The 27,917-nt window shown below is 39.3% G+C and overlaps 1 protein-coding gene across 15 annotated transcripts in view; it reads left to right on the forward strand.

The window, feature by feature from the left end:
• Positions 1 to 27,917, forward strand: part of LOC308399117 (uncharacterized protein) — a 198,574-nt gene that overhangs the window by 122,716 nt on the left and 47,941 nt on the right. The window contains exon 1 of one of the 15 annotated variants that reach the window (XR_013972077.1): positions 7,309 to 7,326. The exons of the other annotated variants lie outside the window; for them this stretch is intronic. The gene's annotated coding sequence lies outside the window, so the exon portion shown is untranslated. Of the gene's footprint in view, positions 1 to 7,308; positions 7,327 to 27,917 lie in introns of those variants that run through there. 15 annotated transcript variants of the gene reach the window in all.

Here is a 27,917-nt window from a genome sequence, read left to right on the forward strand (position 1 = left end):
CAGAAAGACAAACAGAGCTAAAAGTAAACACAGTAAAAGTAACACACATAGATATTTTGGTCATTAATGTTGAATGTTGGTGCTTTTGTCAGCTTTCTTAGCAAAAAAACCAAATACAAATATTCTTCTTTTTTTTTGTTTTTACACCATTTTTCCTGTTAAACCTTGCTGTTAAATCTGTTGTGACATTGACAAAGTCTGTAAATTCACCAATTTCAAATTTCACATTTTAGAATGACCAAAATGTGACTGACTGACAAAACAGACCTTAATTCAAACACTGACTTCTTTTGGTGTTGGAGGAATATTTAAAGAGTTTTGTTGAGTTCTCAAAAAAACATGAATAATTTTTAGTAAAATACGACTGTAATATGTAAAATCAAGTTGATTTATTCAAATATTAAATCATTAAGGAAAATATGGTGGTATAAATTGAATGTATCAATAATTGGATGAGGTTTCATAAAATGCAACAATTTACATTATGTAACAAAATAAGAAAAAATTCACATGTATTCAAACTACGTAATGTCAGCATACTGGGCATAAATAGTTTTTGGAGAGTTGATTGAAAGTTTTTCAGGAGCGTTGAAATCTGCTAGATATTCTGCTCATTTTATTGTACCTTTCAGTGGGTGTTTGGGATAATTAGGAAATATATCAGGCATGCAGACCTGCATGGAATACATAGAGAAATCTAAAAATCTGAAAACTGTACTTGTTTGAGTTCCACGTAATGTTGCTGATACCACCACTGCTTGGTCTTAGTGGAACAAACTGGTGATGGACTAAATTAGGACCCTGGATCGTCTGCTGGGTTGCACACACTATAGATTGGGCCAAATTTTGTTCCTTTTCCTTTTATTTAGGCACCAGTTCCCAGTGTTCTGGAAAGGTTCTTCTTGTTAAAGGATTAGGGTTACAGGATTCTTTCAAAACCTGACAGACACGAATAGAAGGACACAATTTCACAAGGAAGTGAAAACATCTTTGGGTTATTTCTTAGTTTTATCAGTGGAATTGAAGTGACAGTAGAAATACAGATTCTTAGGCAGCCAAGCTCATAAAGACTAATCAACAACCTCACATCGAGCATTGACAGCCTCTCGTCAGTAAAAATGCTCAAAATAGCCTCAGATGTTTAGCTGCAGCAGGATGTAATACAACATTGCTGCTATCTTTATCGACCCGTCTGTCAATCTCTGCTTCCTACCTACATTCCACCTCTCAGCATCCTCTCCTGCATCCTCTCTCTCTGTCCTCACCCAACTCCACCCCTCCCTCGGTCTTTGTGCAAACTTTCTCCTCCTGCCTCTCTTGATATTGATCCTCTCTCTCTTTCCTCTTAATCCATCCTTCTCTTTCTCATCCTCTTCTCTCTCTTCCTCTATCGATCCCTCCTTTACTCCATCTCTCTCTCTCTCACTCTCTGCTTGCTGCTATCTGGCTCGGCCTTTGTCTTCTTATCGAGGTTTCGGGGTTTATTCTGACTGCTGTTATTGACAGGCCTCTCGCTCCACGGCCAACTAATGCATCCCTAATCCCACCTTTGTTACTCTGGAATGTTCTCTGTCACACATACACATCCATACGTAGCACTATAAACCACACAAGCATGTGTAAGGTGAAAAAAAAACAAAAATGGGGGGGGGGGGGGGGGTATTGATGTTGATCCCAGCCTTCTATTTGTTGGGGAAAGCCATCTATCAATCAAACAAGGCCCAGCTGTCTGTGTGCACTTTTGTGTTTGTGCGTGCGCACATGCGTGTGTGTGAGCGTGCACGCGGGTCTTGAGTGACAAGCCGAATCATGGCTGAGGACGTTTGATAAGCTTGTATTGTCGGTCGTCTCTCTCCCCCCGCACACACCCCTCCGTTCCACCTCCCTCCACACCTCCACCTCGATAAGAAATACATTCGACTAGAGCTGATAACGGTGTCAGGAGCAGCAAAGCCCCACTCTGAAGAGACACACACACACTGTGCCATGGGAGAGGTGTCTTTCTTCAAACACCTTGGCTGTAAATGATACTCTCAACAAACAGCAATGACAACACCACTCAGGAAAAAAAAAAGATTCAGATATCGTTTGTGTCTGTGTGCGTGTTTGTGTGTGTTTGCAGTTTGATGTGTGGTACGGCTGGAGGATATCCAAGACTTATTGAATAAAGTCTTAGTGATAGCACTGGCATATGTGTGTGTATGTTGTGAACAGCGCAGAAAGAATATAGTAATAGGCTTAAAGCGGCTAAGGCAGAGTGTCAGACTTAACAAACAACACACTGATCTCAAAGACTGACTGACAGCTGTCTCTGTGTGTTTGATACGTGCGTGTCTCCCCGTAAACAGTTCACGTGATTCAGTGTGCAACAAGCTGTTTTTAACACGAGCGTGTCTTGTTGTACATTTGTCCCAGTCCACAGCAGGTTTTAAAATGAGATCAAGACCTTTGTGAACATCAGCTCTTCTGTTCAAAACGGCCCTCAATGAGTTTAAAAATGCCATCACCTGACCTAAAAAGGCCATCACCGGGCAACAAATGCTGGCACAAGTAACAGATGATTACATTAGAACAGGGGTCAGCAACCTTTAACACCCAAAGAGCTATTTGGACCCAAACGAAAACACTGGGAGCCGCAAATACTTTTTGACATCTAAAATGAAGATAACACTGTATATATTGTTTTTTTTTACCTTTATGCTTTGTGTGAACAACTAAGGTGTGTTGCTTATGAAATCCTTGAAGTGCTAATGAGAAAATTACATTTTATTTATGTAATTAACACATTTTGAACTCTTAAAGAAATATAACAAAAGGAAAGACACCAACCTGAACTAAAATGATCCAGCAAACAAAAACTGTTGTGAGCCGCCATCTTTATATCGCCTTTGGGCTTTTGGAGCCTTGACCTGACTTTTAAAAAATAATTGGGAAAAAAAGCACTATGCTGCTGAAAAATGAAAAATTGATATTTGCAAAATTCTGCCTACATATGTATTTTACCTGGTTAATGTGTGTGGCGGGGCATGGTCTGCAGCGCCGCTGCAGGGGAGGCGGACGCACCTGAGCGGCACCCGCAATCACGCCTCACCGCCTTAATGTCTGTGCTATCTATGCTCTTGTGTTGGCATGTGTCGGGCTGTGAGCTGAAAAGCTACAGCGGCTGTATGCGTACAGCAACCGTGTGTGAAAAGTGGTCAATAAAGAGATGCTGAAAAGCATGTTCATGCAAACAGCGTCGGGTCTGCTGTGGTATGTTTACAATGGGACTTCTGGTCCTGAACCTCTGCGCACAGCGTCTGCAAACAGCTGCTGACATAATGTGGATCCGAAGGTCCATAATTGGCCTACCTGGTGTCTCGATAAATGCACGGCGTTTCGGCGGGTACACCGGCTTCCGCGAGTGTGACGCTTATTTTGAGCGATGAAAAAATAATAGAATATAATTGTATTTTTATATTTCAATATCACAATAATCTTCCAATTTAGAACTACAAGTTAAAAAAGAACTAACATAAATAAAATACACTTCAGCTAAATACTTCTAATTTATTTTCCCAAACCACGCGGAGCCGCACTATAAGGACTAAAGAGCCCCAGGTTGCCGACCCCTGCATTAGAAACATCACCAAGTGATGGAATGTCATCGATGTGGCCAGACACGTCATTGCTGGGTTTTGAAAGGTCATCGCTCTAAGCAGAAGCATCATCACAGAGATGTCACTGCCATGAGTGGAAACATCATCAGCTATGACAAAAATCTAAATGCAAAGAAATAATCAAAACAGACAGGTGTCACTCCCAACTTGTCACATAATGATGAGAACTATTCACAGATTCTTGAATATTCAAATAGTCACTAAGAGTGACTTTGTTTATGACACACTTCTTTTTCTTTTTGACCTAAAATATATATATATCTCACTTAGGAGGAGATATATATACTTAGAGGATTAAGGCCACTGGAAAAAAAAGGGGGGGCACTTTTTTTTTTCTTCTTTTCCTGAATTCTGAGAAAAAAGTCAGAATTCTAACTTTAATCTCAGAATTCTGACTTTTTTCTCAGATTTTTTTTTCCAATGGCCCTAATCCTCTTCCATACACTTGAGTACGGTCAAATAATCTAAAATATTACCCCCTTGTTGTCCTAATCACTTTTCTTTGTTCTTAGTGGAAAACTCAAAGCAATGTGTGAAGTACATTTTTTCAACAGCTTAAAAAAGGAAAGCTTGGTGCAGAGTGTTTGACTGCATCAACTGAACAGAAAGGGCCAAAAAAATATAATTTAATTATAGAGGTTTAATTTTAAAGGAAAAGGTATGTGGAGGGTTATGGAAAAGGAAAATACACTTATATTTCCACATTGTCTTGTCAAAAGTTGCTGTTTTGTAGTGGTCCAACATAAACAGATGCATGTGGCCACCATGATGTTACCCAATGGCTTTTGAACCCTGGTAGTGTGAAGTCTCAATGTTAGCATTTTTGATGTGCTGTCTTTTTTGGAGCTGAAGTGGCTGTGTTTTCATAGGAAGATGAAGTATTTTCAGCTAATGCTAGCAAGCCTGGCTAACAAGTTTGGCTGGCAAGCTGGATCTATAAACTGTTTGGGCAAAACATTTGGGCACATGTACCTGCTAGTTAGGGGGAAGTAACAGTCCACGTAAATGCTAAAAATTTCACTGACAAGCCTGGTTCCACTTTTCTGCTCAGAAAGACATCAACATCACAAACATGACAGAGAGGTGGAGATTAGCGCATTGAATTAGCCCAGGTGAGGACTAGCAGACAGTTACCGGCTAACCGCTATCTTTATGCCCTGTTATGCAGAGGAGGTTAGCTATAGACAGTGTTGGGCAAGTTACTCTGAAGAAGTAATTAATTATAGTTACTAGTTACTTCTTCAAAAAAGTAACTGCGTTAGTAACTGAGTTAGAAGAGTCTAAAAGTAATTAATTACTTGAAAAGTAACTATTGCGTTACTTAAAAAAAAATGTTTAACCCTCTGTGGTCCAGGGTATAATTGGTATAATTGGCCATTTTTAACTACTTTTGATTTTACCTCTACATTTCACCTTTAAAAACTATTTACTTTGCCTTGTTTGGTATCATCCTTTTCAGCACAACCTCACATGTCTGAATTTACAGTTATGTTTTCAGTTTGACATATTGTATTAACACAATTGATCTAAAATCAGACATTTTTCTGACACAAAACACAAAACTATCCACAACACTACACACTAACTACACAAGACAACACATTAACTACATACTCCAAACATGCTAAATGTCACAAATCTCTCACATCTCAAAACTCACTCTCTATCTTTTTCTGCTGTCTCTCTCTTTCTCTCTCCCTCTCTCTCTCTCTCTTTCTCGCCGTCACTCCTAAAACGTCCCCCTCTTCCTAAACAGCCAAATGTCATGTCACCTTATTATTTTTTGATTGGTCGACATGGTGCATTTTTCCACCAAAACGAACGGGCTGTTTTTTTTTTTTTTTTTTGCTCATAAGCAGAGAGTGCTTGGTAGCACTGTCCTTAGACAGTAAACATGACAAAACTATTGAGGAAAAAACACTGCGTATATATTGTTTATCATGACTCTGGTTTTACGTGGCCTATCAACACAATTTAAAAACTGGTATCACCTTGTTGCTTTGTCATCTTGAAGTGGTCGTGTGATTGACTTACCACGACTACTTCTACTACTTCACGACTACTACTTCCTCAGTCAAACAGCAGCACTCCTGCGATTGTTTTGCCCCCTTAGCTCCAGGTGTTGTGCCAAAAAGCGATCCCTGCCAGAAAGCGATTGCCGTCCGCGAGAGCGTGCGCAGCTGCTTAAAGCTGTAGCGCCCAGATTACTTACAGCTACTTCCGTGCAACTGATATAAGATGCAGTGAGCTGAAGACAGCTTCCACCGTCTGTTTGTTGAAAAATAGTAACGCGACCGCACCGCATTTTCTTGTAGAAGTAGTAATTAGTTAAATCACTCGTTACTGAAAAATGTAATGCCGTTAGTAACGCCGTTACTTGTAACACCGTTATTCCCATGACTGGCTATAGACACCCAAAATGTTTTTATGCTAAGTTGTAAACATTTTTATTACATAGCTAAATAGCTGGAGTTGAGTTTTTTAATACGGGAGTCCATGAAGCTGAAACTGTGCTTGGAGCTAATCTGAAGGGCTCAGATTAAATTTTGTGTTGGCCTAATTTTTATCCCTGGACATTGCGCTTGGTTTTATTACATTACAAACTTATAGACAGTCATAAATTACTACCTTAAAATGTTGCAGTGACATAAAGGATGGAAATGAAAGCTCAGACTTTAAACAGATGTGAAAAATGATATATTTTGAAGCTTAGTAAAAGGTTGTGGGCTGCATATTGCTTACAAGATATAGACGTGCTTAGAAGTGGTTGACAACATGTGGGACATTCACTTCAACAAAAGAAGAGAAGTAAAGAAATGAAAATAAAAGTAATAAAAAAATCAGATTGAAAACACACAGACACACACATACACAAACACACACATTTGTACAAGTCCATTATGGCAAAGAACAGTGACCTGTGAAGAGAGTTCAGCAGTAGGGCCGGAGCACAGAGTGCTGTGGACGAAGGAGATAAAGGAGGAAGGAGAGAGAAAGTGAAAAAGATAATGAAAGAGTGAAATTACCAGAGGGCAGGAGAAAAGAGGGTTATTGTGCATGTGCATTAACGGGGTGTATGATGAAGTTAGTTTTTTTGTGTTGTGTGCAGTGACTAGGGGCTAAGGAGTCGGTAAGGGAGTGAGAGGAGGGGGGAAATCAATGGCAAATTACATGCGCTCGGCTGGCCCATTGTACAGTATGGCTGCTATATTCTAAAGAAGGCACTTCCAAGATGATGCAGCCAAATGGTGGATGGACTCCAAGATCATTTTTATTGATTTTGAAGAGCCGTCAATAGAGGAGAATGAGGGGAGGGAAGGAGGAAGGAGTGTGTGTGTGTGTTTCGAGGTTCGGATGTGTGTCACATGGCCAATACAATACCCCGGCTTTTTGTCCCTGTCCAGACATTAGCAGCACACCCACTCCCACTGCTTTTCATTTACATTAGTGCCTGGATGGGCGAGCGAAGGACACTGACAGAGAGTGAGAGAGAGGGTTTTCCATAAAAGAATTGGTGTGGTAGCAGATGCCGGCATTGTTTGGGTTCGGGAACCAAGAAATATTTGGTATTGGGACTCCATCAGTGTGGTCATCCAGTTTTCCACATCAGAGCTAATAGGTGTGTAGCTGGTTGTCTGTCAGGGAAAGAAGAGGAGAGGGGTTTTGGGTAAGTGATAAAGTAAGGATTGTAGTCTAAAGCCCTTTAAATGGGCAAAAAGAGAAGTATTTCAGAATGACTCCTGACTGAGAGAATCTGTATGAAAAGGTTTGTTACATACGTGAACCTCCTGGAAAAACTCCAGCATCATAACAAATTTGAACTGAAAGAAAAAGAACGAAAAGCAATATCTAATGACATCAATATTCACGCTTGCTGTTATTGAAATATTTAAGTATTGAAGAGTTAAAAATCCTTCGCTGCTATGCAACAGGTTTCAGTGTTTAAAAGGACAAGCAGCATGTGTGCGATACACTGGCGGACAGAATAATGAGGCTGTGTGTTGGTGTTACATGATAAACCTTGGCAGTGTGTGATCATTTGATTCTATCAGAGAGTGTGTGTGTCACAGAGCAGCATGGCAGCACTAAATGCAGCAGATGTTAGCTGCAGGAGGCCAAAGCATGACAGCTTGGAACTCTTTGGTGGATGGTGAACACACACACACACACACACACACACACACACACACACACACACACACACACACACACACACACACACGCACACACACACACACACACACAGGCATACACTTGACTTACATGTACAATGATAATTAGCGGCAAAAAGCAAGTCGTGATGAGAAATATTAATATGTTCTACCCTAATAATGTGTCTGCTGGTGAACTCACACACAGACAGAAATGCATGCAGGACAGAGACTTGAATTACCTGAATGAAAATGGCTGTGAAATGAAAAATACAATTTTAAAAGTGATAGCACTGCAATTTCCCAAGAACAAAACTACTGATATATTTGTTGAAGTAGGCACAAAATTACAAAGTAGAAATATAAAGTATAATGTAGCCCAACTAAATGTATTTTTGCCAAAAACTGAGAGGATCAGAATGAAGAAAATACAATCACGTGGCCAGGTTTGTGCCAGCTGCAGGCCATCTGTAGGTCAGAATTTATGATGGTTTAGGTCGTGTGCAAGGACAGTTTACCTAGACCACACATGCAAATGAACACATGCTGCATCTCTGTGGAGAACCTAATGCACTCTGTCTCTGCTTTCACTTCAGATTATATATTGCTCTTGAATCAACTTGTACCAAGGCTTTTACAGTTTTTTACAGACGCTAGGACACATTTATGAGGTGCCGTAAGGGACATTATTACTGAAACGCTCTCACACACACTACTGAGACGCTCTCACACACACTACTGAAACGCTCTCACACACACTACTGAAACGCTCTCACACACACTACTGAAATTTTAGCTCTTACACACACTACTGAAACGCTCTCACACACACTACTGAAACGCTCTCACACACACTACTGAAATTTTAGCTCTCACACACACAACTGAAACGCTCTCACACACACAACTGAAACGCTCTCACACACACTACTGAAACTCTCTCACACACACTACTGAAATTTTAGCTCTCACACACACTACTGAAACGCTCTCACACACACTACTGAAACGCTCTCACACACACAACTGAAATTTTAGCTCTCACACACACAACTGAAACGCTCTCACACACACTACTGAAACGCTCTCACACACACTACTGAAACGCTCTCACACACACTACTGAAATTTTAGCTCTTACACACACTACTGAAACGCTCTCACACACACTACTGAAACGCTCTCACACACACAACTGAAACGCTCTCACACACACTACTGAAACGCTCTCACACACACTACTGAAACGCTCTCACACACACAACTGAAATTTTAGCTCTCACACACACAACTGAAACGCTCTCACACACACAACTGAAACGCTCTCACACACACTACTGAAACGCTCTCACACACACTACTGAAATTTTAGCTCTCACACACACAACTGAAACGCTCTCACACACACAACTGAAACGCTCTCACACACACTACTGAAATTTTAGCTCTCACACACACTACTGAAATTTTAGCTCTCACACACACTACTGAAACGCTCTCACACACACTACTGAAACGCTCTCACACACACTACTGAAATTTTAGCTCTCACACACACAACTGAAACGCTCTCACACACACAACTGAAACGCTCTCACACACACTACTGAAATTTTAGCTCTCACACACACTACTGAAACGCTCTCACACACACTACTGAAAAACCAAGGCATTTCAGTTGAACAGGAAGGCATTTCAGTTGAACAGGAAGGCATTTCAGTTGAACAGGAAGGCATTTCAGTTAAACAGGAAGGTGTTTCAGTTGAACAGGAAGGTGTTTCAGTCGAACAGGAAGGCGTTTCAGTTGAACAGGAAGGCATTTCAGTTGAACAGGAAGGCATTTCAGTTGAACAGGAAGGCATTTCAGTTAAACAGGAAGGCGTTTCAGTTGAACAGGAAGGCATTTCAGTTAAACAGGAAGTTAATTCTTGACAAGGAAACTGAAGGAAAAAGTGTTAGATTTCAAACAAACCACTACACAGATGTCTACTCAGCAACCTGTTAGTTAGGGGTGGGTTTTTATAATCGATTTATTGATTAAAATCGATTCTGGCTTGGATAACGTGAAATCGATTCATTAAAATCCTGAATCGATTTTTTAATATAAATTTATTTTACCCGAAATGCCAGAATCTCTGGTGAAACCTCACAAAATTTCAACAACCACCAAACAGCTAAGACAGTAAATGAGAGCAGGTACATGGCTTCCACAAAGACGTAAACACACAGCGCGGACCCGCGGATCAGAATCAGTGAGATGTCGCCTTTCTCACCCGACAGCACGGACACGGTCGGGGCTGAAAGCCGACAGCTCGCTGACTCTGATCTGTCGGCAGGTCCTCGCTTTGTTTTCACGCCGTTTTTGCGCCGATTCTAAAGCTGTTAGTTTTATCTCTCTCCAAACAATATTGACTGAACCAGCAGCAAAAGAAGATCCAAACTGCGCTTCACATAAAAATCGTCATGAATTCCCTAACTGTTTTGCTTCCACCACGATAAAATCGCACGTCATGCACAGCCCTCTCTCTCTCTTTCTCTCTCTCTGTACTTCAAGAACAGTTTCCCGTCTAAAAATCTGTTTTCTGTATTATTCGCTTGCTTGTTATGCACAAGTCTACTGTTGTTTACAGCGCAGTCGGCCGCTGTTTTTTTTTTTTTTTCATTTTACATACTTCCGAAAAGAAAACCTAATTTCTGCCGTTCAATACTGAATAAATTTAAACTTTTTAAAATTATGCAAAATGCAAAACGTTAGCCGTGTCTCTAATAAAACCGCTGTAACGTCAGAGGTAACGTTCATATGTTAATGGTTTTCTTTCGTTTTTGATGTACTGCAGAATATTTTTTATAAAATCCCAGGCCAGGAAAACCACCTTCATGTTTTTATGTGTTTTATCTTCAGCTACTTTGACACAAAGGCATCTGCTGTGATGCTCACACCTTTGATAAAGTCTTGCGTGTGTCAGCTTCCTTTTTTTAAATACAAAAATATGTAAATGTACTGATCTGAATTATAATATTTCTGACTGTCAAAATTCCCCATAATCAAATCGAATTGAATTGAATCGAATCGTGGAACAAATCGATTCTGGACCTTAGTGAGACAGCTGCATTACTTAACAATATATTAGCCTCAGCATAAGTCAAAATTTAGAATAGCGGGAGACGTGCATTATCCTGGTTATTTTTTTTGGCATATGTGCTTTTTGTCTTTTTTTTAGCAAAGAAAAATATCTTAAAATCATCAATAAAACCAGGGAGAGAAGGCTTAGCGTTCCTCCATTTAGCACAATGGATATGATATTTACTCAAAAGTATTGTTAAGATATTCATTGTGTGTACTCATGTTGTACAGTGTTTAACTGCATTATGGTTACTGTGGTTTAACAGAGACAGTATTTTAGTTGCCACCACAAGGAGGCACTGTTTCATTGTAAGAGCACGGATGCTGCGTCATCACGCCCCTAAGAAAAAAAAAAGTATACCACAACGAAAATGGCACCATGAGAAAAGTTTTGCCGCATGTTGATGAGGAATAAAGTTCCCAAAAATATTAAGGACATTTTTGCCTCCGTCGTCATTTTCCTTCGAGTTGATCGCTGTTGATGCTGCAATACTCAACAAGTATGATGATGTTAATAATGTCTGAGACATCCAATGCTAGATGATCCATATAAAAAAATTATGATGTAATTCAAACAGTGGCACATCATTAATATTTAGGGAAATCCAATTTTTTAAGTTGCACCAAATACATTGTGTGATAGGGCATAGGAAAAAAAAAGATGTTCTAGGGTTTCATATTCATCAGTACAAAAAGAACACTGATCCACCTCAAAGCCAAATCTCTTTTTTTAGAAATTCTGCCACAGTATTAGTTTTGTTTAAAGTGTGTTTCTTTAACTTTAGGTAGAATAGGCTATTTCATAAATTTTTGGTATGCTTTATCCAGTGTATATGAAATAACTAAATTAGAACCATGCCATGTAACCATTCTGTTGTAACTATGAAATATTTTGTCTTTGAAGAAACTACTAACAAATTTCTTATTGCATTTTTATCAAACAGCTGACATTGCCCTAGCAATAAATTTGGGAGCACTGATGAGAAATTATTGTATATCATAAAAATTTTAATCAAATGAAGCAGAGGCAGTGGGACCAGTTCACAAAATTTGTTATATTCTCTTTGAGAACAGTTTAGACAATATTTTTCTGAAAAGTCTGTGTAACTTAGAATGACACTGTTATCATCCAACAAATCTGTTATGAATATAATATTTTTGTTCAAACCAGTCACTCTTGAAAATTGATTTTTGATTAAGTGTTATTACCCTATTATTCCATAAGGTTGAATTATGGGGAGAAGTTGTGGGTAAATCTCATTTTCCCAAAAATGCAACGTCTGTTTTGGAAAGTTTGATATCTTTATGGGGATTTTATTTGCCGCAAAATCACATTTCAAAATAAAGTCTAATCCTGTATACTATTTTATTAAACAAGAATCATGGGATGTGGAGCTAAGTAGAGTCTGGCTGTGACAGACAAGATTTTAACCATTTAATTCTAAGGGTGCCAACCATAAATTCCAATTCTGGAGTTTTGATACCACCTTTATTGTATCCCTTCACAAGCTGAGATCTTTCTATGTAATGGGTTTTATTCCTCCACAAAAATTCGAACACATTTCTATTTATGGTTTTCATGGTATTTATCGTTTTTTTTATTTTTTATATTGTTTACGTGGCGCAAAAAAGGTTGGGGACTGCTGTACTAGCAGGTTGCTGAGTAGAAATCCTTGTAGTGTTTTGAAATATACCACTTTTTCCATCAGTTTCCTTGTCAGGAAACAACTTCCTGTTCAGCAGAAATGCCTCTGGTTTCAGTGGTGTGTGTGAGAGCGTTTCAGTAGTGTGTGTGAGAGCGTTTCAGTAGTGTGTGTGAGAGCGTTTCAGTTGTGTGTGTGAGAGTGTTTCAGTAGTGTGTGTGAGAGCTAAAATTTCAGTAGTGTGTGTGAGAGCGTTTCAGTAGTGTGTGTGAGAGCGTTTCAGTTGTGTGTGTGAGAGCGTTTCAGTAGTGTGTGTGAGAGCGTTTCAGTTGTGTGTGTGAGAGCGTTTCAGTAGTGTGTGTGAGAGCGTTTCAGTTGTGTGTGTGAGAGCGTTTCAGTAGTGTGTGTGAGAGCGTTTCAGTAGTGTGTGTGAGAGCGTTTCAGTAGTGTGTGTGAGAGCGTTTCAGTTGTGTGTGTGAGAGCTAAAATTTCAGTAGTGTGTGTGAGAGCGTTTCAGTTGTGTGTGTGAGAGCTAAAATTTCAGTAGTGTGTGTGAGAGCGTTTCAGTAGTGTGTGTGAGAGCGTTTCAGTAATGTGTGTGAGAGCGTTTCAGTTGTGTGTGTGAGAGCGTTTCAGTAGTGTGTGTGAGAGCTAAAATTTCAGTAGTGTGTGTGAGAGCTAAAATTTCAGTAGTGTGTGTGAGAGCGTTTCAGTAGTGTGTGTGAGAGCGTTTCAGTAGTGTGTGTGAGAGCGTTTCAGTAGTGTGTGTGAGAGCGTTTCAGTTGTGTGTGTGAGAGCTAAAATTTCAGTAGTGTGTGTGAGAGCATTTCAGTAGTGTGTGTGAGAGCTAAAATTTCAGTAGTGTGTGTGAGAGCGTTTCAGTAGTGTGTGTGAGAGCGTTTCAGTTGTGTGTGTGAGAGCGTTTCAGTTGTGTGTGTGAGAGCTAAAATTTCAGTAGTGTGTGTGAGAGCGTTTCAGTAGTGTGTGTGAGAGCTAAAATTTCAGTAGTGTGTGTGAGAGCTAAAATTTCAGTAGTGTGTGTGAGAGCATTTCAGTAGTGTGTGTGAGAGCTAAAATTTCAGTAGTGTGTGTGAGAGCGTTTCAGTTGTGTGTGTGAGAGCGTTTCAGTTGTGTGTGTGAGAGCTAAAATTTCAGTAGTGTGTGTGAGAGCGTTTCAGTAGTGTGTGTGAGAGCTAAAATTTCAGTAGTGTGTGTGAGAGCTAAAATTTCAGTAGTGTGTGTGAGAGCATTTCAGTTGTGTGTGTGAGAGCGTTTCAGTAATAATGTCCCTTACGGCACCTCATACACATTTCTCAATACTTAGGTCACGTTTGCAAAACTCCTCACACAGTGAGCACAACAGAAGTCTATGTGGGCTAAACTGAGGACCAGTTATCATTGTTTTGGCACAAAATGCATTCAATGACTACATCTCTCAAATTTCATGAATTATCTTCTCACTCAGACACAACAACTGCCAAAAATCTTTGTACGGACAGGACATTTTGCATGTGCTTACATACTGTTGTCAAAACTGTTAAACTTATGGCCAAAACAATAACACAATGCAAAACTTAAAAAGACAGCAAAATCCAACAGCAATATTTTATTGAAACATATTTTAAATCTAAAAATGCAGTTTAACCAGCCACAGCTGATTCTCATTGTAGATGAACATCTGCACAGGTGTTACTCCTTCAATTGTTCAACTCCTTCAATTCTGGCAGCCAGAAGATTCTTTCCTAGGTGTGTTGCCCTAGATGACATAAGATGTGATGTGGATGAGAACCTGTGGCCAAATGGAGAAGACCGAGTAGATTAGCATTACTATTGTATGTGTATCAGTGGATGGTGTGTATACAAATTCTTGTATTTTGGGATTACTTAGTGCAAAAAACTAAAAATACATAAACAAATATTAACGAATTCTGCATGTCTGATCCATTCCAGTAACATATATTGAAATTATAAACAGAGATGTGTCCTTGTTTTACACAAGAAAACACTGTAATGCTACATGTTGTTAGTGTTTTTTAGGTCATTGTTTTGTGGGTGACAAAGTGTGTTTGTCGGCTGTCAACCTTTGCTAGTGTTCTGGAAGAATGAGTTTATTTGAGACCTGAATAAAGTGTTTTGGTAGTTGTAGTGCATTTTGAATGTGAAATGAACTGCTTTGCCAAGCTGACGGTCAGTTAGGAGGATTGTGTGAAGAGTTTTGCAAAAGTGACCTAAGTATTGTGAAATGTGTCCTAGCGTCTGTAAAAAACTGTAAATAAAACTTAAGATGAAACTAAACAACATTTTTATATTAAAAGGTAACTGAAAAGTAACTCAAGGGAACACTCACAAATTGCAATACTATTGCAGTACTTTACCTGTCTAGCGGAAAATGTCGAATCTTTTAAATTTTTGGTTGATATTCTGTCTCTCTCCATCAAAGTAAAACTACCATAAAAATTAAAGACTGTTCAGTTCTTTGTAAGTGAGCAACCACACAAAGCAGCAGGGGATGAAATAATTATTTCCACCTGACTGTAGATATATACATTTATAGGGTAGATTAGAAAGAATTATCATTTCAAAAGGCTTTACTTTTTAAAGTGATTGTAAACTTTAAGTGTTCAACATCATTGGTCCATACTCATCCCATGCTTTTGTGATCATGTCTGAAGTTACTGCAGCCACTGCTGTTGCTATGCAACCTACCATCAACCACATGGAACTTACCAATACGCGCTTTCTAACAGTATGTGTTCCGTTAGTTATTAGTGAACAGCTGCAGAATTAAAGAACTTTGAAATCTGATGATTCTTTTTTACACCTTGTATATTGCATGAGCAAAAAGCCTATCTTGGAAGTGACACAAAGCAAAAGCCATACCGACTCAGACGTCACCCAGCTTAATAAGGTCCAGGTCAGGTCCTGGAGAACTAGGACATACTGATGAGATGTGGGCTACTGGAACCAGGCATACATGGAGAAGGACTGAGAACATGGAGTTGATGGAATGCTACGATGCACACTGACCAGGAAGCACCGTGTAGCTCAGTGCTATAATATCAAAAGAGCCAGAGGCTACAGCAAAATAAAAACACCAGTGAGCATTAGGGCCATATGCCAACCCTGGTTGAAGAGTGTAGTGGAACTGAAGCAGATGATGCCCAGCCACCTGCATTACTGACAGATGCATTACTGAGCTGAGGAGGAACATCATGGGTGAACACCTAAGGTAGCCACCCAGCCCAGAGCATGACTCTCCGAGCTTGCTGACAAGGTCCTGTCAGAGGAGATACTTCCAGACATGAACACAGCGCTGTTCATCATATCGCTGAAACCAATGAGTTCATGGACGCCACAGTAATCCTAGAAGCACTTGGATATGAGATCAAGAGAAAATCCCCCACGGAGACAAAGACCAGGAAGCAAAATCAAGGAAAGCCAGAAGAATGTTAGTGAGAGACAGGTCCAAACCCCGTCCACTAACCTGTCATTGAAATTGAAGGCAGAACGTGAATATTTATACGTAGTTATAATCTAGTTAGTCTATTTAGTTACTGATATAAAAATGTTGATTTCTAAAATATACCAATACTGCATAAGAAGTATGTCAATATACTCATAGACGCTAAGACATAATAGGCCTTATTTAGGCGGAAACAATAGTTCATACCCTAACGGGGTCTTAGGCCAATCAGAGATCTTTACCTTTCACACACTCTTTCATATATGTACACACGCATGTACACAAGAAGTGAGGCAAACAGTCCGGATTTATTTTCCCGCGGATCTTAACACATTTTTGCGTCCTTTATGAGCTGGTTGTGAAATTCAACAGATCCTGTTTAAACAGGACGGAGACAAACCAAGTGTACGCGTGTGAGCTCAGGGCACGTTAAGTCACGACTCGCTAAGACCGCAGTGTTTGAGTCTTTCCCGAAACGCACACATTATCAGTGAGGTGTGAGGTTTCTCAGCCTGAAGTTAAACACTGAGCGTTTATGGCTTTTACACTTTACAGCTTGTTGACTCTGTGATTCAAACTTAGACTGTCTGTAGGCCTGTCGTAGACACTGTAGGATGAAATGCCTGCGTCTGTGGACAGGCGTTACACAAGGAGCAAATACGCCTGTTCAATCAGTAACTTTGTGTGCTGTTCTTTTTTTATGCACTATATTTATGCCCAAAATGCTAACTTTAAGTATTTGGATTATATATAAATTTTCCATCTAATTTTGTTACAAAAGTACAACGTAAACTGTAAATTTAAAACTGTAAACTGTAATTAAATGGTTAAAAAAACCTTTTATTTGACATGTTTAAGTTGCATTTTTTTTTTCAAATTGATTGCTTTATATTTCTTATGTCATTGGTGTTTGTTACTTTACGTCTTCATGAGGACAAAGAATCACTTTTTTGAGTGTCAGTAAATGGTTCCTCGACTGTTGTTTCCAGCCTTGGTTAGTGTCATGGTCTTTACATCATTTCTTTAATAAAAACCAGGCTAATTTAGGAGGGGGGGGAATCAATGGCACGTTAATTTTATTTCGTAGACTCGGTTTTAAAATGGTGTGCAGGTGGAGACAGGAAGTCTGAACCTGTCTGTGGTGGACTCAGGACTCAGTGGTGAGTCCTTATTCATTTTATAAGTAGCTGCTAAGCAGACAGGAAAAGATCTAGAAGAGATCAAACTTTCAACATTGACGTGTGTGTGTGTGTGTGTGTGTGTGTGTGTGTGTGTGTGTGTGTGTGTGTGTGTGTGTGTGTGTGTGTGTGTGTGTGTGTAGGGACTATTAGTTTGTCAAGCTGCGTTGTGCCGAAAAGAAGACCCCTCCCTGTGAGCACTGATAGGTGGCGAAGAAGTACCACATTGTGTTTTTGTTTCTTTTGTGTTTCTATATTTAATACCAGATTATTCCGTGTTTTCCCTTTTTGTCATTTGCAAATTAGAGCCGCAGTGATAAGCTGATTAACTGATTGGTAGATGAACAGAAATTATTTTGTGCAAAAATACAGAACGAGAGTGAGAGAGAGAATTAGATGTCTTTTCATGTCCTTTCAACACGGGTGGATTTAGGACTTCTTATTGTCATCTGTTGATGTTTCTTTTTGTTTGAGTAAGTAAGTAAAGTTTATTTATTAAGCGCTTTTCATAGACAGGTAGTCACAAAGCGCTGCACACAGAGATTAAAATAAACAGTACGATAAATAGCAAAATGCACAGTATACACAATATAGAGTTTAAATGTAAATTAAAAATATAAAAATGTAAAAAGCATTAGTCAATAGAAAACTTGTTTAAGCCGGAGACGGCGAGCAGTAGTGTATTTTGTGAGAAGCTTGGATAAATAATCTGGGGCTTGGCCATTTAGTGCTCTGTACGTTAAAACAATAATTTTAAAACAAATTCTAAAATCTATTGGGAGCCAATGTAAAGAACATAAAATAGGAGTGATGTGAGCTCGCTTGCTAGAGCGAGTTAGTAGTCTGGCTGCTGCGTTTTGTATAGGACAATTGAGGACAATCTGCTTCTTCCCCTTCACACACATACACACACAAACACACACACACACATTTTAAACTTTTTATTCGCCAAATCCATCAATGAATAAATCAAGAAAATAAACCCAAGAGCAAACACTTTTGAACAAGATAGCTTCAAGTGTGCACTATGTAGACGACAACAGAGTGATTATTGTGATCAAGAGTGCTAAATGTCATCAGAAGAGAGCAAATTAAATAAACATTACCACGCATGTTCTTCCTCTTCCCTTCATTAACCTTTGTTTAACCTTGCATGTGTTTGTGTGTGCGTGTGTTTGAGTGTGTACCCATACGTGTCACATATACCAGTGTGTAAGTAAAGGCCAGGGGAATGTCCTGGTATGTGACCAACATCGGGCCATTCCCTCGCTCACCATCCAAGTCAATCACAGAGCTCTGATCCTGCCATGCTCATCCACAAACCTGGATAAACATCAAAACTCTCCTCTCCACTCGGTCTCTGTCTCTCTCCTCACCTCTCTCTCTCTCTGCTAATCAGATGCCAGGCTCAGTCACTTTGTCAGAAGACACGCCAACATGCTCTCAGTGTGGACCGCTGCTATCTCTGTGTGTTTGTGCCAGGCTTAAATCTTCCTGATTCTCCTGTTGCCTTGACGCCTCTCTACCCTGGTGACCATGGCTTACCCCTCACCACACACACAAATACCAGTCAGTAAGCGTGAGCATAAATGTGTGTGTTTTGCATGTTTTACAGCAGTTACTGTGTGTTTGTTTGTTTTTTAAGGGAATGCTTCAGTTAGATTTCCAAATGTGTCAATGTACAGTCAGACTGAAAACAAGGTATAAGATAAGTTGAAGATAGCAAGTTATAGCATGTAATATGTACATGAATTAGAAAGCTTATCAGACAACAGCGAGAGACGGCATTAGTTAAAAAGGAATATAAGGCATGAAAGTATTCAGTTGTCTTAAATTCAATGTCTTTAGTTCATTTCCACCATAAATTTAAACCATCCCCTAAAATCTTTCATCACCCTGAAGATGAGAATGACGAAGAACATGTTGCTAGCTGGCCTGCTCATTAAGCTTCATCTGTAGAGCTGCAGTAAATATTAAATAATAATTACTTTGAATGAAACATAGGATAGAAAGAAGACTTCAGAGTGGCTGTACATGTATTGTCAGAGCTGTGAAAATATGAAATATCGTGCAGTTGTGCAGTCAGCAGGTTCCTAATCATTCTTTTAGAAATGCTTGTAACGGTGAACTGCATGGCTAGGTGCTTATTGTTACACACCAATGATGATGAGAATAAAAACACTTGAACTCAAAGATTAGAAGTGTGGCCCACGTTTGTGCACGATCTGCACTGTCAAAATGCTATCCACTATATTAGCATAATGAGCATGCCAAGTGCAATTAAAGCCTAAAACATTCAGTTTTTACAGAGTGCTAACCAATATACTGAGTTTACGCTGCATATTAAAATCAAGCCATTAGTGGCAGTTGTTGAGGTCTGTGTTGCTGTGACATGCAGTTTGCAGTTATTGTCTGGGGGATATTGGAGAGATTTAATGCGTAACTATACAGCAAGTATTATGGGTGTCTGTGCCTTGTTGCATCCTTCCAAGGCACACTGGGAGAGTTTCTAAATTAAAGTGTGGATTAGAGTCTCTTATTTTGAAAATTGGTATGCCATTCTTGCATCTGATTTTCTGCCATGCAGCCATGCCCAGTATATTTCAGGAGGTTAGTCTATGGAAAGGGGAAGATGCAGGGCCTTGAAAATAATAATTATGCCTGGAATTGAAAGCCGTGTGGCCACAAACTTGAAGTGATGCCATATTGTTTACATCAGCACATTTGGACTGTGTTTGAACAACGTTCACTGTTCATTTTGAGCTGACATAAAGCACATTTCTTTGCTGTTAAATTTTATTTAATATGGTTTGAAAATTCTCAAACTTATCTTGCAAATATATTGTGAAAGCATGAAACAAAGGTAGAACCCATAAATAGAAATAGAATTTTAGGTTCATATTGCAAACATAGAATAGGGTACAAAACAGGCCCAAAATCTTTAAAGAGATTCAGCATATTTTACTGGACTAATATTAAAATTGGCAAACCGCAAACAATTGTTGTCGCAACAGTGCAAAAACAGACATCTTAGGTTAGAACAATGAAAGCTTCATATAGCCTTGAACATATACATATGATCGAGGCTATGCATGGAAATTGTCAGAGAAGTTGTAGTCATGTCCTTTGTCGCACTTTCTAAATACTTCACAGTATTTAAGGTCAACACTTGAGATCGAGAGGCTCAGCGTGTGACCGAGGAACAAAAGCAAAGTGTCAACAGTTAGTGTCCTCACATGTGTAGAAATACAAATGCGTATATGTATCTGCGTGAGTGTGTGTGCGTGCAGGCACGTGTGAAGGTATCATCCTGGCTCGGTAGCAGCTAGCTACCGGCTAAATGACTCTCCACACTTCATTAGCAGAGATGAGGTGAGCTGCTCATCTCCTCATTGTTAGCTAGCGCTAAGCTGCAGTAATCCCAAACAAAGGGCCAGGGCCTCGCAGCAGCCGGCGTGGATTAGAGAGATTCATTCTCATTCAAATTGGCCTGTAAACAAAACCAGCGGTGGCTGGGAGTGAGATGAGAGTGGAGAGAGGAGAGAGATGAGTGTATGATGGAGTGAGCGTGAAGCATCTTATATGTATACATCTGTAATATAGCTGCAGTTTGTGTGTGTGTGTGTGTGTATGTGTGCGATATTACAGACAAATCTGTATTTTGCGTCTGTGAATATTTCAGTGTACAAAAGAGGCCAAGAAATTGTTGGAGTTTGAACTGGAGCCCATTGTGCATGCAAAGTGTGGAGAGCTTATTTTCTTAGTTCCCTTGACTGGTGTTCTTGCCATGCACTCATGTTGATTTGTACAGGTGAGGGAATGTCAATATGAGACGTTTGAAGTTAAGCCAATACACGGGAAGTCAGGTGTATTTCCGGTCTGTTCCCAAAAGCAATCATAAATCAGATTTAAACCAAGAGCACAGGTAAATTTCAATAATGGTGAGTGGTCTTATAGCACCTTTTACACTTCCCAGTATAAGAGAGTGCTTAACTGTATTTGTCACACACACTCACCATGTGAGGTCCCTGCTGTTATCGGCCTTACTTCCCTCCTTTGCCTGAGCCTAATAACACACAGTGTGTATTTTTTGCCTACTTTTAATGAAGCTTTAATAAACTTCAGATTGCAATAGTCATTTGAGATGTGGCTCCACTTTTGGTTGGCTGGTGCAACCTACACCTTTAGCATTTTAGCATGAAGATGTCATGGACATTTTGACACATGGAGACAGACCAGGATTCATCTCTTTCCCCTTGTTGGGTTTTGTAATGCACAAGACATAATCTCAGTGTTTGTTTAAGAGTGGTGTCGTTGACATATATGCACTGAATTTACATTGACTGATATTAGAGCTTATATCAGTATGTATTGTACCTGCTTTAGTGTGACTGGATTTTCTGTTAACTTCAATCCTCTGGCTCTCCATGAGGCAGATGGCCCTAAAGCAGATTCCTATGATTTTATTTTCAGCTCCTTTCAGCATGCTGAAGTACATTTTTAACTGCAACTCAAACCATGGGAGTTGTCCTTTCACTCTGCCTGCTAATCTGACTTGATCACTAATAATCGTCAATCAGCTCAAGTTATTTCAAAGTAAAGTGTCCTTCCTCTGGCTTGATCCGTGACTGATGTTTGGGTTAGATTATCTTTTAGCTTAATGGTGAACTGCAGTCCCACCAGACGCCCTGACATATCAGATCAGCTGCATTTCCTGACACGCATCAATTTTTGCAAACGCCAATTTTGGCTGGGTGTGATCATTATTAGCTGTCAATCAAGCAAACTAGTTGGTTATTATAAAATCATAATTTTAATATGATGCCAGTAACTGAATATCTTACTTCACTTTTCCTCAGGCATTTGAATTTGATGCTTCTAATTTATGATATCGGTCATGTAGTCCTGTAATTCAAATGACGTTTGAGCATTTGTAACCAGCTGTTGTGGTTTGTTTAACATGATGAAGCCTTTAAGTTGTGCAAGTTAGCAATAAAAACATTATGAAAACTATCCATAAACACTAAATGAGCTAAAATGCCATTTTAATCATCATCCAGATAATTTGTAGTGGTGACAGCATTCACTTGTGCAGCCAGGCAAATGTCATGTTTAATCTGAAATCTAACCCTGTTTGGGTTTGTCATTCCTACACAGTGACATTTAACTGCTCGTTTAATTGGAGTTTTTATGTCATGCTGATCTCGGTATGTAGAGATGTAATCCACAGATAGCTTGTTCTAAATTCAGAGTGGTGTTGGTTTTTGTCAGGTCAGGCCATCCCCTGCACACAGATGCTTCTTTAATTCAGGAAAAGACGAACCACAGCAATTAAAAAGAACACAAAGAAATCTTAGATTATCTTTATCTCATTTTGCTGTTTGACATACTTGATCAACTTGACTTTGATCACTGTTATAAATAAATGTTATAAATATCTCTATCTATCTATCTATCTATCTATCTATCTATCTATCTATCTATCTATCTATCTATCTATCTATCTATCTATCTATCTATCTATCTATCTATATATATATATATATATATATATATATATATATGCATTATATATCGTGCTCCTTGGTGCAGACGGATTGCAACATGATGAAAATCTGTCTGCTTTTAGACAGCAAATATTTGCAAAGCTTTGTCATTCTGTCTGAGAGTGATTGCCATCACTCCAAGTGTAACCACGATTGTTTGGAGACAGGTTCCCTCACTACATGGCGACCTGTACAATCTCCTTGCAAACAAAAGTGGTCACCCAGAGGTTGAGCATGCAACACCCTCAACCCCTGGGAGACATGTTGGCCACTGTTTCAGTCGGTGTCAGGGAACAACAAAATTAAATGCAGCCAACTTTTTTTTTTTTTACAAGAATGTGGTAGTCTTATTTTTGCATTGGTGTGATTGAGCCTTAACTTGTGTTGAAGAACAGGAAAGAAACTTATAAAGGGGAAATGGTGGACAGTGGGTAGAAAGCTAAAAAACTGGACTGGCACATTATTAAAATGGATAGTAATGATAGCTCACACCAAAGTCCTTTTAGAGGCAAAACTCACAACTTAGTCACCAGCTTGGGTAATCCTAGGCTCATTTGAGCAGTTATCCACTTGTTAAGTGATGATGTAAGAACCCTGGGTCCAAATTACACTGTTTTTATTAAGGTTCTGTTTTTAACATGTTTTAATGCTTTTGTATCTTGTTCTATTTAATCTGCACAAAAAGTCAGTGATCACTGTCGGTCTCTATCGGTTTTTATTACACTATTCATCGACAGCATGTTTTAAAGCTCAGTTTTTAAAACTTTACGGTGTAACTACAGCCCAGCCCATGCAGCAGTATATTAATGACTAACCTTGCATTGTAAATAGATTATCTCAGTTGTTCTCCCGATTGAAGTTCAGTCCGTTTACAGCATCCTACCATGCAATTGCATTTGTCCCTAACCATCGGAAACCCTCATGTGGGTGGAAAAAACATTAGTGTTCATCCTCCAGCTTCACTGTGCTAATGTGTTTACATTATGCTAACCCTAGCTGTGGCGCTAGCAACGACGTAGCACATCATTATATACCAGCTAGTCCAACTTCAGTAACCCCACAAACGTCACTGCTGTTTAGTTTTCTGTCTGCATTTATGTCGAAAGTGATATCAGAGGTGTACATTTTAATTTTTCAGAAATCCTTCAGTCAGAACATGGAATATCATCTTTAGATGGAAAGTAGCGAGCTAACTCCCTGCTAACGTCAAACTAAAACATATCATTTTATTAAAGATTTCATTTTAGACAGTTTATAACTCACCGTGATGCCGCAGTGTTTGTTTGACTTTGGGACCAGAAGCGGAGTTTGGATGTTGACTTAATGATGTCAGACTTAAAGAGTGGATTGGGTAGTTAAGCGTCATCTAAATGAACTCTAATAATGCCAGTAACTAGGGCATGGAAACTATATAGACTCACCCATCTGTACAGTTTAGAAATTGTGACTTAAAATACAAAACAAGGTTTAAGAAACTTTTTTAACTGAAAGTTGACTTTTGAATATCGTCTTTGCTATGTAAGAATTCTCCAACAGGTATTATAATTCAGGTTTTTGTGAGTGTTTCCCTCGTATAATGAAACCATTTCTATGTTTTGCCTTCTTAGGGGTGTTTGTAATTTCTTCAGTGAAGTATTGTAATATAGCATAGACGATTGTTTTTCAGTGCATAGTTATTGCAGAATCATTGTCATGTCATGTCATGCACTCTGTCATTATCACCTCCATTTTCTGGATTAGCTTCTTGGCCATAGTTGGAACAACATTTCCAGCGTTTTCTACATCAGTGAAAGAGCCAGTGGGAGGCGAAAAATGAGCTTGGTGGTTTTGTTCAGAACAGTGATAATCATATAGGATAGTCTGTGACTGTAGAGAAACAAAACATGATCAGAATGAATAAACAGCAACGTTTCGGAAGTGAGTTTACAGCTGTACAAACTTGAGGCTAAGCTCAGCCTGCACAGCAGTGATTAGTGTTAATGCTAACACTGGTATGGTAATATGTTAGAGTGCGTAACTTATTCTAATAGTTTTGTTGCATTTTTAATTAGCTCCAAACAACCAGAGATTTAACATAAAGTCATTGGTTTGCACTGCTAGATCATGACTTTAAGAATCTAATTAGTGTTTTGGTTATCTTGTTTGACATCTGTTGCAATGCTTTTATTTATGTTAGAATGTTTACCTGTATGCACCCTGTTAAAGAAAAAATCTCAAATGAAGGTATTTGTTAATTAGCAGAGAATTATAGATTTTTAAAAAGTCTGTGACTCTCCAAAGTTATTATTATTCTTAGAATAGATATAATTGTGTTACATTTATTAAAATTGGCTGAAAGATATTTCATTCAAAACTGTGAGTGCAAACTGTCTTTCATGGTGGTTTAAGAGGAAGAGTCAGTTAATTACTAAATATCTAGAATACATCGTCTTAGAAACGACAATTTAGTGTTAAGAAGTCATTTCCTTGCTACCTCGAAGATATTAGCTGTCCAGTACTTTGACATGAACTCACTGACTCTAAACCTTTTATGCAGCTACAGAAGGCATTTTAACACCATCGCCATCCAGGTAACAAGGAAATGATGTCCTTCACAGACCTTCCTGATTGGCTGCTAGCTAGCTCAAAATTTCAACCCACTACCTGAAAAGCTGTTTTTTTTCAAATTTTTGACTTATTAACTCAAAATTTTTTGTTATGGAAGCCTTTTTTTCCTTTCAGTGGGGGAAACGAGCTTCCACTGAGACTGCATTAATGCTGACACAGTCCTGTAACATGAACTATAGCTAAAGAGCGTGGTGGCCTACAAAAGGACGCTCTTTGTGCTTCTGTGTTTAAACAGTTTGTGTTGCATTCTTCATTAATGAGATGCCACTATATTGTGTTGCTCAGCAAATATCTGACAGCTGTGTCCGTATGTGTTCCTGCCTGCCTACTGAACAAACAGCTGCAGGACTGACCAGCCACCTCCCTTCTTCTGGCGGTCAGCATTTTAGTATCTTCAAAGCTTTAATCCTCAAACTCCACAGCTTCGTGCCCTGCGCTTCTCAAAGTCCGACCATGTCCACATTGTGGCAGATAACTTTTAAAATGCTGTCCGCATATGGAAATTTATGTCCACTCTAGCATTTTCAGACCTCTTCTTCTTATTCTTCTTTTTTTTTTTTATTTCTTTTTTGAAAAGTTGTCTGTCCACTCTCAAACTTGAAAGCAACATCAAAGCTGGGCATTACATCATGCGGAGGAGCGGGACAGCCACAGGCCGGTTACTCTGCAGAGTCTGCTGCAGAAACCTTCAATCACCTTCTGTTCTCTGGCACCACAGAGGTGGATTTGTCACTCAAAATGCTGTGCAATAGATGAGTGTGGTTCTTTTAAGAGACCCAACTGTAACGTGAGGCTTTGTGACATCGTTAATAAACAAGTGTGGGAGCGCCTTTTTTAGTAACGAGAGAGATGTTGTTTCTAACTCGTCTCTTTTTACGTGCCTTGCTGATTTCACAAAATGTAACAATTTCAATGTTTTTAACTGTTTGTTTAGTAAAATTGAGGATTTTGCTATTTTTGGCATGCTTCTTCGTGTCTGGTGATGTCGCCACAGCCGACAGCTCTTTTGCTGAAGTTGGTTCAATCTGTCGAGCCCCGTCAAATTCTACTTTCAACTTCTTGTGCTTTCTTTCGGTCAATTTCAGGTAAACATGAAAGTGTTAAAATGGCATCATCATATAAAGAGATTTATAGCAAAGGAGGCTTAGATTTGCCTTTGAATGTGGCGTAAATTGCCTTGCTGATACCTTTTGAGGTTATAAGTATCATGGCATGATACTCGATGATGAGAGGCAGGAAGGAGAATGGCTTAAACTGAGAAAAAAAAAGACTTGAACTCGTAATACTGAACGTAGTTTAGGTAGTCCTGAAAACATTGCGCAGTGACCCATGATCCTCAAAAAAAAAAGGAGAAAAAAAAAGCCTTCCAGCGATGTTACTATTTCTTCTCAAGGACGAGTTTATTGGTGCTAATGAATGGGTATTTGTGCTGTAATGTTTGTGTTTGTAGCGTGATTGACAGCTGGTTGGCCACGTCTCCTTCATCCAGGGCCTTCCCTTTTCACTGATTACTGTGTCAGTGTGTCTGCATCACACAGACACAAACACACACATGTTATGCAGACACATGAGGGGCTGGGGGTTGGGGGCAGCACCGTGGTTCTCCCATTAGGCCGAGCTGGAAAAAAACCCAACAAAACACACACAAACAAAACAGCACCACATACGCGCTCATGCATATTGAAATGCAGGCATGTATGTGTAATATGCATCTGATTGAATGTCTTTGAGAGCATAAATATGTGTCTGTGTGTGGCCGTTTGCTTTGTGTATGTTAATGGTCAGCCTCAAGGTAAAATGCATTAGTATTCAGTGATGATGCTGGTCGTTCTAAAAAGCTCTCATGGTGCCAGTGAACTCTCCCGCTCTCTCTGTCTCTCGCTCTCTCTGGTTCCAGTTTTTCAAACATGCTATCATATTCTCCGGCCCCTGTGGATGGGTTTATAATTAAAAGTGCTCCGGCTCTTCTAATATGAGTGGTATGGCTGTGATTTAGACTACATGGCACAGACTGATCAGATAAAGCCAGAGAGTTGAGCTTCGTTGCAGCTAAGCTTATTCACACTGAGAGCGCTGATCCCCTCTCGCTTTCTCTCCGCCATGTTTTCCTCTTTAAATCTTGCTCTTGTGCTTTTCTCTTCTTTTTTCCTCTCTCTCTCTGGATGCCTTTTAGGCCTTTGCTCCTATTGGTCATCACTTTGTGTTTGGTTTTTCTTTTACACCTTTTGAGTAAAACTCCACCTCTTTTTATACCTAAATGCAGATGTAATTGTGTTACGAGCTCAGTGACGCGCAGACAGTGTTTGCGGTGCATGCACACTAGGTGCATTTCAGATTTTCTGATGCTTGAGTTTCTGTCTTTTCAAGCAAAGTTCTAGAGAATCGCTTAGCCTGTGTGCAAGTGATTTTACGAGGGCATAAAAATGCTACTGGGTTATTGTTTTCAAATAAAAGACACACAAAATGAAAGTAACTAGGTATTTATTTCTTTAAAATAAGAATACAAATGAGTTCATGCAGAACCTGTTGTTAAACAAACCCCCACC

The sequence above is a fragment of the Rhamphochromis sp. 'chilingali' genome (genome assembly GCF_963969265.1).
Source record: "Rhamphochromis sp. 'chilingali' genome assembly, chromosome: 7".
Lineage (NCBI taxonomy): Eukaryota > Metazoa > Chordata > Actinopteri > Cichliformes > Cichlidae > Rhamphochromis > Rhamphochromis sp. 'chilingali'.